The 14502-nt window shown below is 47.1% G+C and overlaps 1 long non-coding RNA gene across 2 annotated transcripts in view; it reads left to right on the forward strand.

Moving 5' to 3' along the window:
- The window catches only part of LOC145515882 (uncharacterized), a 378733-nt gene extending 364585 nt beyond the window's left edge, over positions 1-14148 (forward strand). The window contains exons 4-5 of one of the 2 annotated variants that reach the window (XR_014061088.1): positions 11514-11707; positions 12745-14148. This is a non-coding gene — a long non-coding RNA (uncharacterized LOC145515882). Of the gene's footprint in view, positions 1-11513; positions 11956-12744 lie in introns of those variants that run through there. The other variant, XR_014061087.1, reaches the window with a different exon arrangement.
- Positions 14149-14502: the final 354 nt, after the last annotated feature.

Below are 14502 nucleotides of genomic sequence, written 5' to 3' on the forward strand. Positions count from 1 at the left end.
TGACGGGCGTCAGGAGGCAGGCAGGGGTTCTGGCAGGGGTTCCGGGCTGGCTTTGTGCCGAGAGCTGGTCTCTCCTGAGTAGCAGGGGTCACTGAAGACCACAGCATCCCTTGACCAACGGGTGATGCTGAAGGCGCTGCCTCTTTGCCCTGAAGCCTCCCATCCTGAGCCCAGAGCCCTTGCAAGGAGCACACTATCACTGGCACTCAACAGGTGGCAGTCTTCCCTCAGCCTCTGCAGGCTGCTCCAGGCGCCCGCGGGGGCTGCGTTTACCCAGCCGCAGAGCTAACCAAGATGCTCGGCTCCGGGGGCCGGGGGGTCTCTCTGTTCCCCAGAGCGGGGTCTTATGCCGGGGCTCCCCACTCAAATACTCTGCTCCTGCCCCGTCTCCTGGGGCCCCACGTTTCCCTAGGAGGAGCCCGAGACCAGTGCCTACAGTCCCCTCCTGTTTGGAGGGACGCTCCCTCAGCCACTCCGCAGGCCTCAGCTGGCGGGGTCTGGGTGGGGGGGGTCCCAGGCCTCACTCTAGGGGGATCCTCTTCCTGTGGAGCAGGCTTCGAAAACAAGAGAGAGAATTTCTGAGAACCGGGGTGACTGCTCCAACAGAGAAAGGAGTATGAATATTTCATTAAGGTGGTTCAAGTTATCAAACAACATTACAAAACCAAGTGTGTTGGCAGGAATCTGAGAAGCACATTAACATGGGTAAAAATAGTGGGAGAGGAGGCCAGAGAGGGGGCACTTCAGGGAGAGTGCCTTGGGGACTCCGAGCCAGGGGCCAGCCCTTCAGGCTGAAGGGGCCTCCACCACATCTGCGCCCCCTTCCAAACACGTTCCAAAATGGGGGCTCAGAAATGGGGGCCTCGTCTTCCTCAAGGACTTTGACTCTGGCGTCCGGGTGTTTCTGGAGGATGGGGGACGACTCTCAGTCACCACTTCCCTGGTCTGAGGGGCCCAAGGAGCTGGAAGAGGCTTAGAACCCAGAGTCACCCCAAGAGGCTGCCCTAAAGTCCCAGGTTTCTGAGCTGGGGGAAGTCAAGGCTGGACAGATAGGGAGAGCTGCTTGTCCCAGTGATGGTGGGTTCCGGCGTGGGTCCTCTGACACCTCTGGACCACCTTCCGGTTTCCCAGGCTGTCTCCCAGGTGCCCCTCTGGTTAAAGGACAAGAACGCAAAAGTCCCCTTTGTTAGGCCTCCACCAAAAGCTTTAAGACATCTTTCCTCTGTGTCTGTGTGTCTCCCCTCTTGCAACTCAAAGCTACTTCTGTAGAGACTACTGTGTTATTTCTGTATAAAATAATAACATAGCACTGAACATAACATAACATAACATAAAATAATAACATACACTGAACTTAGCACTTTGCATATTTAATTTCTCATAAAGCTGTGAGGTAGATACTGTTATTATCCCCATTTTACAGCCTAGGGCATTGAGGTTGAGAGGGGTTAGGAAATCACCTGGAGTCATACTGCTAGGAGATATAACAGAGGAATTGAAGGGTAGGCTCATTTGAATCCAGAGTCCCCCTCAAGCCATCTTGGTTGGAGAATGTGTCAGAAGCCGCTGATTCCCCAAGTCCCTGACGAGCCCTGAGAGAGGCACGGAGGAGGGGAACTCTTGAAGTCCTAGAATGAGGGCAGGGGAGCAGGAGAAAGCCAGGCCACTGGTGAAGTCGGCCATCGTCCAAGGCACTTCAGCTTCGCTGCATAGAACCTCCATTTTCTCCAGTTGCTGGGAAAACAAACAGAGGAAAATCTGTGACCTGCCAAGCCTGGTGTCTGGCAAGAACTGGCACTCAGTAAGTGGTGGAGCCCTTCTGAACCCTTTCTAACTCCCTGCCGCTTCCTCTGTCTGCCCAGCCACATGTAGTGCTCTCAGAGCTGGTCCTTCCGCCAGGGAAGCGTCTCCTCAGACATGCTGTGACAAGGCAACTCCAAACCCCAGTTACATGTCAGTTGGATGTCCTCTCCCTGCACCTTGAACTCCTCCTATCTCAGTACTTATCACATTGTCCTGAAGACTGTTTAATTATCCACATACTATCCTCAACTGAGGACTTAAGGTGCCAGGAAATGTGTCTACCTGGTTCACTGCGGAAAATCAAGGTACCGTCCATGAACCTAAAATGTTAGCGTGCTCAGAAGGTATCTGTTGATATATGGATGGATGCGTGATGGAAGGATGGAGGGAAAGATGGACTGACAGGTAGAGGGGTGAATGGATGGATAGATGGAAGGAAGATGTGGGTGGATGGATGTTAGATGTGAGGTGGACGGACCAGTGGGTGAGTTGGATGAACCATCTGATAGCTTAAGTACCTTCATTTATAGCATTCTATCTTGTGTGTGTGCACTGCTATTTTCAGGAACATTGTCCTGTTTACTATTAACTTTTTGGCTTTTACCATCCTGAGATAGATAAAAGCAATACCTAAGGCTGGCCCTGCTCAAGTAGATAAGGGCTGCTGTCCAGCCCAACACTCACAAACAAACAAAAGCATTTCCTAAGCCTTCTCCTTCTTCACAAGCTCCCGGAAAAAAAAAAATGTTTTTTAATTCTATTTGGCAAGAGTAGATGCCAAACACTATCACTCATTACCATGGCCTGTCCTCCATTCGGGAAAAGGGGCTGCTTATGATTTCTGGAATCTTAAACTCCCCCTTTTCTGGTGTTGATAGGAAGAAGGGGGACTGATAACCACCGATAACAAGGCTGCTAATTGATCTGCTTATCAGAAGATGGCCTTTCTTTGCTCTGTGTGTGTGTGTATGTGTGTGTGTGCAGGGCGTGTGGTTCAAAAGGCAAAGCGATGCTGGAGTCTGTGGCTTGGCAGTGACGGGGTCCCGGCGGAGAGATCAGAGTTCAGAGAGAAGTGAGGGAGAGCAGGGCTGGGGAACAGTCTCAAGATAATCTCCTGTTCTTATTGACAGCACGTTTCCCCAACACAGACACTCAATGGACGTGAACTTATACCCTCGGGAGGCAGAAGAGCAGCTTCAGTCTGTTGAGCCCCTAGAGAAGCAGATTCTGGTTCTGATTCTGGAGAAGGCTTGACCAGAGATCCATCCTGGGGTGGGTCTTGGAGACCAGGCTGTCTCCTTCCCATGTCTCTTTCCTCCTCCATGGCACTCGTCCTTCTTCCTCTGAGACATCATTTGGGGGTTCTCTTCATGCCCTGCCACACTGCTCCTAAACAGCTGCTCACAGTAGAATCAGGTCCATGTAGACCCATGGAGACATCAAGGACTGAGAAAGCTCTCAGCTCTACCAGTGGTGGGAATCACACCATTTCCAGTTGGTATAATCCGAAGCTCCCATTTGCATTTGACTAAAGAAGTGAAGTTCACATCAAAGAATAATAGATTCCCCAATAAAGGAAGGTATGGAGGTGGCCTGTCAAGAACTACTGCCATTCTCCCCAGAGGAGGGAGAAACAGGATAAAAGCGTAGATGGGAGGGAAGAAGAACCAAGGAGAAAGGAAAAGAAGGGTATCTGAAAGAATGGGTGGGAAGTAAGAGCAGAATGCTGCAGAATGTTTACGGAGCATCTGCTTCAGTCCGGGACTGAGCCACACAGACGTCTTCCCTAATATCCACAGCGAGGTGGGATACCTGGCCGGGCAGATTTGTTGACTTAGAGTTAACAGATGAGGAAACTGAGGCCCAGCAAAGTTAATTAATGTGCATAAGGTCACACAGCAATTGGAACTGCCACCTGGAAATCTAACTCTCACTGCCTTCTGTCTTCCCCTCCTGCTGTGATTAGGTAGGTCGAGCATGGCCCAGTGAGGTTCACCTGGTCTGCAGGGCCAGTACCTTACTGTTAAGGGGTGATCAGAGCCTCTTCCTGGGCAACTTCTCCTTCTCCAACTCAGGAGCTGGAACGGTCAGCTCTTAGAACCCACTGCCTGGAGACTGAGGCCCAGCCAGAAGGAAAAGTCTTGTCTGAGGACCCACAGGACTTGGAGGCAGGAGCTGGGACTAGATCTTTAGTCTCTTGAGTCCCAGGGTGGTTGTTTTGAGTCAACTCCAAAGTCGCTGTGCATTGACATTCCATTATTGTATATAAGATCACAATTGAGAGCAGAAATAATGTAGGAAAATGAGATGGAGGATAGGAGGCTATAAATCTCTGGCATCTGCCTTCACATAGCTTATCTATGTATAATGGGGTTACTATGGGATGGTGTGTCCAGAACCGTCTTGGTTACCTCATCCTTTTAGTGTCTATTAGTGGAGTACTTAGAAGATATTACTCGAAAGCATTCTGAAGATACCAACTATATACAGTGACCTGTTACTCCAGAAGCAAGTTCATGGGCGTGGTACTTTGAACTCTCTTTATTGAGGTTGGTCAATAGGTCTGGTAGAGAGAGACTCCAGGAGTGGAGGCCGATAAGGCAAAGGGAAGAGACACCTGGAGTCAGAACGCTCGGCTCGTGCTCCAGTGTTGACTAAACTTCCTGGTGTCAATCTCTTCATTTTTAAAAATAGATGAAGATGATACGAACAAGCTTTCCTCTAGCCTTATTTCACCCAGTGCTCATAGCAGCAACTCTGAGCAAGTCTCTTGTCCCTTCAGGACCTTCGGGTGGTCCTCGTCATTCTGGTGATAAAGCCCCAGACTTCCGAGTGGCCCATGGGGCCTCTTCTGGGAAATCTCATCTCCCTCCTTCTCCTCCTCCTCCTCCTCCTGACCTCAGGGCCTCTCATTTGTCATGGGGCCGCCATCCCTGGGATGCCACCTATAACCACTTTTCCTGCCAGGTCCTCCTCTCCCTGCAACCTCATCCGTGTGGTCACTTCCTCGGGAAAGCACTTAGCCTGTCCCCTTCTGTGTGTGTCTTCTTTGCCACACCACTCTTACAGTCACACTTCTATGTTTATTTGTGAAGTAACCTTAGAACAAAGATGAATGATAAACTCCATGAGGTCTAGGATCATGCTGGGTTGTGCTGGTCATTTTATTCCTAAACTGAGAGTATGTGATAAAGTCAAACATGTGAAGGAAGGAAGGAACTGATGAAGGGAGGGATTGACAGAGAGATGAAGGGAGGAGGGGGTGACGATCCCGGGATGTAGACGACTCTTCTCTGAAAAGGCATCTGTAGTCAGTTACTAATTGGTGGGTGGGTCAGAGGTGATCTCAAGGCAGCGTGGCTCCTCTGAATCCCTTCTAATTTCCCCAAGGCTGAATCCTCATGGAAGCCCCACTCTGGTACTTGAATCCTAAAAGAAGATTCCATACTCCCCAAGCTTTGGCCATCAGACCGTGCACATTGTTTATTGCTGAGGACTGGGGGCTTGTTCAGCGCCCATCCCCCACTCTTTTATGACATACTTTCTTAATCAAACTGTAAAACAGCAGAGAATGCTTAGCAATCATTAACAGCTGTTCTTGGAAAAGGACTAGATCACATAATTGTACCTTTTACAACGTGCACCCTGATCACTGTTCCACCTCCGTGGCCATGCGTGTCCTCTGGGGCTGGAAGCATCACAAACAAGTCAGGAGCAAGAAGGTGGGGAGGAAGACCCAGAAAACAATTGACTCATTATAAAGTTGCTGAGAAGCTTAGGGCTGCGGCATTTCGGTTGGCTGCTAAGTGAATATGTAACTACTTTATATATTTCAACAAAATTAAACTTAAACCTACAGAATTAGGTTTATTAATTTCTGTCAGGGCTCAATGGGGGAATAAGAATGGCCATTCATTATGGACACACAATTACTGGAGACAAAAATGAAGCCCAGCTCTATTAAGTATAATAAAAATGTTGAACACTGAGGAAATTTTCATTAAATATAATCTATTCTTTATATTACTACACTTAATCCTTGCTGTCTGCTTCTCTGTTTTTCTCCAACCTATTTAATTTTATTACTTAACTTTTTATAAATGTTTCTTAATATAATTATGATTAAATATTTGGGAGGAGAATATTAGTCTCTTAAAAAAGAGAAAGAAAGAAGTCTCCTTCCATGTCCTCTTCTCTTCACTCCTAAGATGGTGAAAAATGATGTTTTTTTGGAAAAAGCAAGTGCTAAGTGGGATTTTATTGTTGGGGCAAGGCCGGAGCATGAGAGAAGGGAAGGCAATAAATAAGAAAGAAGCTCCGATCAGCAGTTGTAGGAGAGCTCTTTATATTACACATTTAAATAAAAGTCCATTGCCTTACTAAAAATGTCTGTGAATATTTGCATGGCCAAACTATGTAATTAAAAGATGGGCCCAGCTAATGTTATTGCTTGCACTACAAGAAAACATTTGTGATCCAAGCGTTTATTTATTTATTTTTTAAGTCACGATGTGTTCTTGTGTGAATTGCTCTCTTTTATGAGGTGCTGGGGGTGGATAGTGGGAAGCGAAATGGGGAATTTCATTTTCTTTGCCAAAATATGGCTGTGTCACCACATCTCCAAGCTTCTTCTTGGAGCTATCATGATCTTATGTATTTTTCTTAGCACAGCTCAATCAAGAAGCAGCCATCAATACAAGCGTGGGAAATAGAGGTTATTGAAATAAAACCAGGACTCAACCTTCATCCACTTACAACTGCTTTAGTGACTGTGTTCAGAACAGAAGGGTCTTGGTTCCATGGCCATGTCATTTGGGGAGCTCAGTTCTGGGCACCATATGTTTGGTTTTAAGACTAGTCCATTTTCTGTTTTCTTCCAGCTAAGTAAGATGAGAATCGAGTTTTCGTTCATAGCAACCACACAACCCTGCCTGACTTCCAGGGCCTACTACATATATTCTTGTTTCCCAGACCCGTCCTCCCAATATGCTTATATGTAACTTTGCTCAGCCAGATATTTGACATTTACGGGGTAATGCTGTGTAAACTCGTCTCAGAGCTGGGGCCTGATATTCACTATGATGCCTTTTTCATTCAGGGCTTTGTTTCTTGGGAAGCTGACAATGCTTGTCATCATTGTTGGTGCTGCTATTATTAGTTTGCATAGTTCATGACATAATTAGTCTTCCCCCATCCTTTTCACCACTGGTGTAAATCCTCTCAAACTAGGATATTCTATCGATATCATTTTCTTGGAAAATGCTCTCTAAGCTTTCTGACCTGGTCCAGCCTGGGTTGGTGGCTGGCGAGATGGCTCCCAGCCGTGGTCTTGGGATCTCCTTTCACCGCTGTCCTAAGCGTCCTTTCTGCCTCTCATTCTGTGTCTCTGTTTCCTGAGCCCTGTGCCCTCCTCCTGATTGCTCCCCATGTTTTGTAGAGCATGCGTGTCTGAGTGCTAAGTCACTTCAGTCCTATCTGACTCTTTGTGACCTTGTGAACTGTAGTCCACCAGACTCCTCTGTCCATGGGATTCTCCAGGCAAGAATACTGGAGTGGGTTCCCATGCCCTCCTCCAGGGGATCTTCCCAACCCAGGAATAGAACCTGCATCTCCTGTGTCTCCTGTATTGCAGGCGGATTCTTTACTGCTGAGCCCCCAGGGAAGCCCTGTTTTGTAGAGCGTATCTTCTTGTAACTTTCAAAGATGGAAGGCATGGGAATTAAACTCTGGGAGCTTGCCTGTTAGAGAAGTCTTCTCTCCCAGCACTACCCCTGTTTCTCTCTAGAACCTCAGCTTATCTTAGTTCTCTGCATAGTCTCTATGTGAACCAACAGTTGACAGTCTTCATTCTTACTCACAGGCTTACATTAGTTTTTGGCATCCCTGTAAGAAAGTAAGGTCATGAGTAGTGGTACTTCATCTGTTTTGCTCACTGCTGAGTCTCAGTGCCAAGAACAATAACAGATCTATTAGACACTCAATAAATGTTCATTGGATAAAGGAATTGATGAATTTGTTAGCTTGCTTAAACATACGAATCTACACAGAACAGGAGGTGCTGGAAAAGGCTAGCCCTTGACATAGCTCATCGTTAGGCAGAGGGCTAAAGTGATTCTCCGTGTGAACAAGAACATACATCAGCCTTTAGAAACGAAGTCTCCATAGGAGCCTTCCGCTGGGCCCCCTGCTTCTGGTACCTCCAGCACGTGGCTCCCCTTTGAGCAATGACACAGAAAACCTGGACTTCAGGCACTTGCTGGAGGGATTTGCCATTGTCCTCCTGCCAAGAGTGCAGAGAGCCAAAATCCAGAGAGGCAGGCGAAGGGGTGTACTCCCCAAAGAATCAGTATTCCAGATGAGAGTCCTCGGGCTCTTCTGAATGTATATGCATATGTGTGTGTGCACAGATATGTGGACATGGTAGACATGCATACTGATTTTTTTTAAGGTTTTTTTTTTTTTTTAGAGTATTGTACTAATATATTATGGGACTTCCCAGATGGCGAAGTGGTAAAGAATCTGCCTGCAATGCAGGCATCACAGGAACGCGGGTTTGATCCCTGGTGGGGAAGATCCCCTGGAATAGGAAATTGGCAACCCACTCCAGTATTCTTGCTTGGAGAATTCCATGGACACCAGAGAAACCTGGGGGGCTACAGTCCACGGGGTCCTGAAGAGTTGGACACGATCGAGCGACTGAGCACACACGCACACTAATATATTACGGCCGGTATACAATGTGTGAAAAACTGATTTTAAACATAGAAGAAATAAAAATAATTTTGAGGACAGAAACTTTAATGCTTTTTTTGTATACTCTATCGGGTCACTTTCTTTTCAGAGACCCTAACGTAGATCAGTATTTGCCAGACATCAGTGTGCTGAGGAACCATCTGGATGGCTTCTTGGAAATGTAGATTTCCAGGCTCCTATCACAGGGTGACTCATTAGGACATGTGACTCTGCCCCCAAGCACCGCAGTTGTTCTGCTCTCTGCGGGTCACAGAATCCATCCTCCTAAACATGCTGGGCCCTGCTTCCTTATTTGGGCAGATTCAAGCAAAGCCACATGTTGAAATCATGTTAGCTTAGCTTCTGTTTGAAGTGCCTTCACAGACACATAAAGTAGTAGGGAGGGGGTGTCAACCAATAACAATAAGAGGACCATGACCTTCCCTTCCTGCATCTCTCATTAAATAGGATCAGTGCCTTCCACGTGGCTATGGATGTCCCTTAAGTTATAAATTCTTCAAATTTGGCATTAAGTACTGTTACTACGGTTGGTGTTGTTTTTTCACTTAAAAATGGTGCAATAATACTGACAGCTCTCGAGTTTGGATCCTGTTTTTTGCACCTCATTCAGTGCGAATCACTTTCCCTCTCTTCACTGGTCATAAGAAAGAGCATTACGAGGTAGGTAACATTATCTCCACTTTATAGATGTAGAAACTGAGGGCTAGAGAAGTAATGATTCAGTCTGTCCTGCCATCAAACAAAGCAAAGCAAATGAAAATGTAAACCAAAGCCTCTTGACTCTAGGCGTGCAAAGTAATATATTAAAACTTAGAGAAGTGCAGGATCACATAGCAAGTAAAGTGCGTGGGTTGGGAACCGGGGTCTCCTGACTTTCCCTAAGACAGAAGCTGCTTCACTTCCCAACTGGTTACCTGCCGGCAGGTATATGACAGAGCTCGTTAGTCCCTTGCTCTGTTTTTCTTCTGCTCAGCTTCCCATGATAGCCTTTGATAGGCAGTGGGCTACACAGAGGACAATTTGAATATCATCACAAGTGATAGTGTCCAGTATTCCACCAATGAATGGGACCCCAATGCTCTGCTGCAGTGATTCAGCAGTACCCCATTTTGCTAGGAAACCCTTCACGTCCTGAGCCTCAGGGATGACTTCCTGCTCAGCCAGCATCCGCACACCCATCCGTATGCTTGGCACCAGTTAAGCAAAGCAGGCGGATGCCAAGCAGCTTTCTCTCTTTTCATCCGATGTTTTGGCACTGTGTGCACATGGCCTCTGGGGGCGTTTTGATGGATGCTTTTCTCCCCTCCATCACAGTAATATTAACCTTGTTTAATAATCCATTAACAAAGAGGATAAAGGTCTTATTAACATTTACATGCTTTCCTTGCCTCTAAAGTAACACTGTCTTTTTGTGTATTCTGAAGGCTGATTTTTATTTTTCAGTGACAGAGGGTTGATGGATGTGGTGGAAAGGGCACTGGTAGAAAGACAGTAGGTCACCTGATTCAGACCTCAGTCTGCCACTTACTCTGTGTGTGACCCTGGTGAGGTCACTTAGCCGCTCTGAGCCTCCATTTCCTCATTTGTTAAAGGGGGACATTTGAATCTGTAGCCACTGTTACTCTGAAGGTTCGAGAATGCTTATATCTTGGGTTACAGAAGTCACTAATCAATACAAATATTGACTCTTTTGACCATTCTTCCACCCCATGAAATAGGTTTCTATGGAATTTTGACTAAGGCCATCAGTGAGTGATACATAACTTAGAGTTCCCTCTTTAAGGTGCTCACGCCTTTGGCTTCTGAGACAAAAACCATCCTGTCCACCACAATGGCTGTGCTTCTTCATGAGCTCAACCAGTACCCGATGAGAAAAAGAAATCTGATGGGCAAAGCTATGGTGGATCTTAGGAGGCGGTTTAGAGAAAGAACAAAGATTCTCTCTTTTCCTGCAATGGCTGTTTTCGCAAGGTGCGCACTGAGTCTCCAAGTCGTCCTGGGCTGGAGCGGGTTGAGCAGCCTCTTTGGCCGTCTGCAACAAGTCAGGAGCTGCTGACTGACCCACAGCGTCCAGTCGTGTGTCTGTGGCGAGCTGTTGAGCTGTCAGGGAGAGGAAGAGAAAGCGGGGACAGGCATTAACCCCCAACTGCAGGGTAGTTCTACCCACCTCCCACTGAACACCCCAGTGGTGTTTCTCAGACTTGCCACACCTGGGCATCACCGGGCTTTGTATTAAAATGCAGATTGCGGACTGAAAATGCAGATTCATTCTTTGGGGCTGGGATGCGGCTCGAGACTGAGTTTCTGAGATGTGCCTCCTTCCTGCTGATGCTGGTCCTCAAAGCGCACTGGAGTGATGGGGCTGGGCATTCCGCACACCTCACTCTGTGGGTGTTTTTCCCTCTCCATCTGTCAATCCCTCTTCTGCCTCCATGTAATTTACATCCTTTCTCCTTCTCAGCCCTGTGATGCTGGGACATCCTCTTGTCCTTCTCCAGTATTCCTGTCATTCTGTGTCTCATTTAGAGCCTATGTGGCCACATATAGCTTCTAGTTTGATTTCTAAGGAGGAGATGGCCAAAATAGAACAGACAGGACTGCAAAGCTACAGAACCAACTTATCATTGAGGAGGGTAAGATATCAAACACTAGTTAAAGGAAGGAGGTTGTCTTTCTAGTGACCCTCACATTTCTGAGGGTAATAATCGAAAGTTGAAGATGCTTGGCCCTGCTAGGAAGAGTGTGTCGGGGGCAGGAGGGGGTCAAGACATTGCACACACCTGCGGAGTGGTGTGTAATGCTGTGTAGACATCTATCTTTTGATTGTTTTTTTTAATCAATTCTAACATAATTGTGGTGTTCTCAAATTGCCCTGTTTGTATTTATGCAATTTGCAGCGCATGTGTTCACAAACGTGTCTATACATCATTGAAATCACTCTTATTGTCCCTTTCCAGGTACTCTTTCCAGGAGAGACTCACCTTCACTGTTGCCACAGGGAACACTTGAGCTGGCAGGCTGGCAATGAGATCCTGGCTTCCGGTGTGTTGGCCTTAGAGAGAAAGATAAGAAGAAGGAAGGCAGGAGGGAAGGAAGGAAGGTGGATATCAAAACCCACCCCACCAGCCCTCCATCTCCCAGCCACACAGAGGTGAGACTGAGGTACTGATTTTTCTAAGCTGCTACGATTGAGAAAAGTGCCCCAAAGGCAAATTTCAGGGCTGGGGGTGCAGGTTATTTGAGAGGAACTCTCTGCCTCACCCCCTCCAGTTCAGGATTATTAGGCATAGAAACGTATGAGTGTATTTCTATAGGGATTCAGAACTGATATCTTCATTAAAAAAAAAAGACGTCTGCCACGTGCTGCTTTTTCAAATACATTCTTCAACAGAGAAATAACTCATTCCCCTCCTGGATTAATTGCAGCCCTGTTGCGGATGATTTTGGCATTGGGTTCAGCTGCTGCTTGCAGTGAGTTGGGTAAAAGCACTCTGATTGGGAATAAGAACCAAGGCAGCGGGGCAGCTGCAATTCCTGGAGGAAATTATTACCATTTCCAATGACATTCAGCTCAATTTGTGATTAAGGGGAGCAGGAGGCTCCTCCCATTTGGGCTGCTACAGAAGCAGAAATCCCTTCTCCCAGCCCGCACGCCTCATTGTCATAACCAATGGCCATCACCTCCCGGCCGCCTCCTCCAGCACACCCGGGAGCCCGGGACATTTGGGTTCAGTTACACACGTCACTTGTCATGTCTGCGATGCCAACCACGTTAATAAACTTTTTTTCCCCCCTCTTTGGAGGATTTGATTAAAGTGTCTTGTGGATTAAAAAAAAAAAAACCATTTATCTACTTCTCTTTCATTCCCATGTTGTGTCACCAAATAACAGAAACACCTGAACTTTCAGGTCCCCGGAGCAGGCAGATCTCAGTCTGTCCTCCAAAGCTCTTTCACAATCCTAGGGAGGTTTTCGTTTAACCTGATACGTTGACCCTTTCAACCAAAGCCTCCTATGCACTTGGGGCCGTGGCGAGTTCTCGGAAGAAGAAGGAGCCAGCTCGGCAGAAAGTGCAGGGCCCATGGCGCCAAGGGGGGCGAGCTGGGCTCAAAGGTGTGGGAGGAGGGCACGTGGCCGAGGGGGGCGGGGGCTGTGAACGTGACCCGGCGGCGGGTGTTCTTCCTGCAGGGGCTGCAGTTTCCAGCTCACGCGGCGCATGCGTCCGTGGTTCCAGTCCAGCCGGTCTCCAGAGCCCGGAGCTTTTGCCGAAGGCAGCGGAGTCGTGGGGAGAAGGATAGGGGCTCCAGGTGAGACAGAACCGGGACTGAGTCTCGGCTCTGTCCTCAAGCCCCTTGGTTCAGACCAGCCTCTAGGCCTCAGCTTCTGGTACAGAGGAGCAAAGTTCTGAGGATTCTGTGAGGATGCCGTTAACACATTGGCAAGAAGGACTCCACACTGTTGCCTCTTGTCACCACTGAGGGGTGACCCTCATGATGTGTGACAACCGCTGAGACCCGTCATCACTGCCATGGAGCTCTGGAGCCGGTTCTGGATGCCCCCGCTGGGTCAGGCCTTAACACTTTAGATGCTGGAGTGTGGAGAAAGTTAGGATAGCCGTGTTGGGGGATGGTGGGGGATGCTTAGCCCTCGCAGAAGTATTCCAGTGTTCCAGCAACTGAACTTAGCTATATTAGTCCAAACACCTTGGCACTGCAGGTGCTCATGGAGCAGCCTGCTTCCTGCCAGCCCTCTGTGCAGGCTGGGCAAAATGACCCCACGGAGGGGGCTGTAAACCCAGGAACTCATGATGCAGAGGGTTCTGGTGAGACCCTTCCGCCGACTCCTGTGTGCTGAGCATCTTCTGTGTATAAAGCACATGGTTAAACACCAAGTGACAGAGGTGGACAGGAAATGTCTCCATCCTTTGGGAACACATGGACAAATGAAGGAGACATGCGTGTAAAGAGATAACCACAAGACAGAACACTTAAATAATTCAAAAGCATACAGACACAACATTCAAATAATTCAAAAGCATGCAGACACCAGAAGAACAGATTCTGCCAGAGAGACTGAGAAAGCTTCAAAAACATTTGGGCTTTTAGGAAAATTATTAAAATTTAGTTGTTCAGATAATACATGTATCACCTGTAAGATATCACCTATAAAACACTGAAAATTCAGAGATAACTTTCAGGACAAGTGCCCCTCCACTCCTAAGCCCACAGGTAACCATAGTTATTAGTTAGATGTGAATCTCTGAGTCTGTTGCTCTGGGAGATAGTGACAGTGTGTCTGTATGTTTGTGTGTGTCAGTGGATGTTTACATGCATTATGTCAGACTATACATATCAATTTTCTACTTGCATTTTATTTCTCACCAATATGCCCAGAGGGCTCTCCAGTGAGTGCTCAGAGAACCAGCTGATCTTCTGACATTGACAGTATGTTCATAATTGGTAGCGTTGTTCTCCTGTTGATGGGTATTTGTGTAATTTTTGATTTTTAATATTGTAACCAGTATTATACTAAATGTCCTGCTCCAGTCTTCTTGTTAATAACTATGAATGTTTGATGGGAAAGATATAGAAATATGCATTTGTTAAATCATTAACTATATAGCAATTGTCCCCACCTCCACAGCCCAAGTGGCTATGCACACACAAGTATCTCCCCACCAGTTGGCTATAGAAATACCAACTTTCTCCACCACCGCCATCTGTGTGATACTATCAATCTTTTCCCCTACCGTTATCTTACGGATGAAAACATTAATCATTTCCCAACAGGATGTATGGGTATCACATTTGAGTTGATCTTCCCCTGAGCATTGTTTTAAATGTACACCAGCCATTTGTGTTTCTTTGGGGTTGGATTTGGAAGATGATTAAGGCTCTACCGGACAAGTATGTTTACCCTGGAAGAGAAAGCAGTCAGGGTGCAGGT

The sequence above is a fragment of the Giraffa tippelskirchi genome, chromosome 7 (genome assembly GCF_054371585.1).
Source record: "Giraffa tippelskirchi isolate mGirTip1 chromosome 7, T2T-mGirTip1v1.2.pri, whole genome shotgun sequence".
NCBI classification, from domain to species: domain Eukaryota; kingdom Metazoa; phylum Chordata; class Mammalia; order Artiodactyla; family Giraffidae; genus Giraffa; species Giraffa tippelskirchi.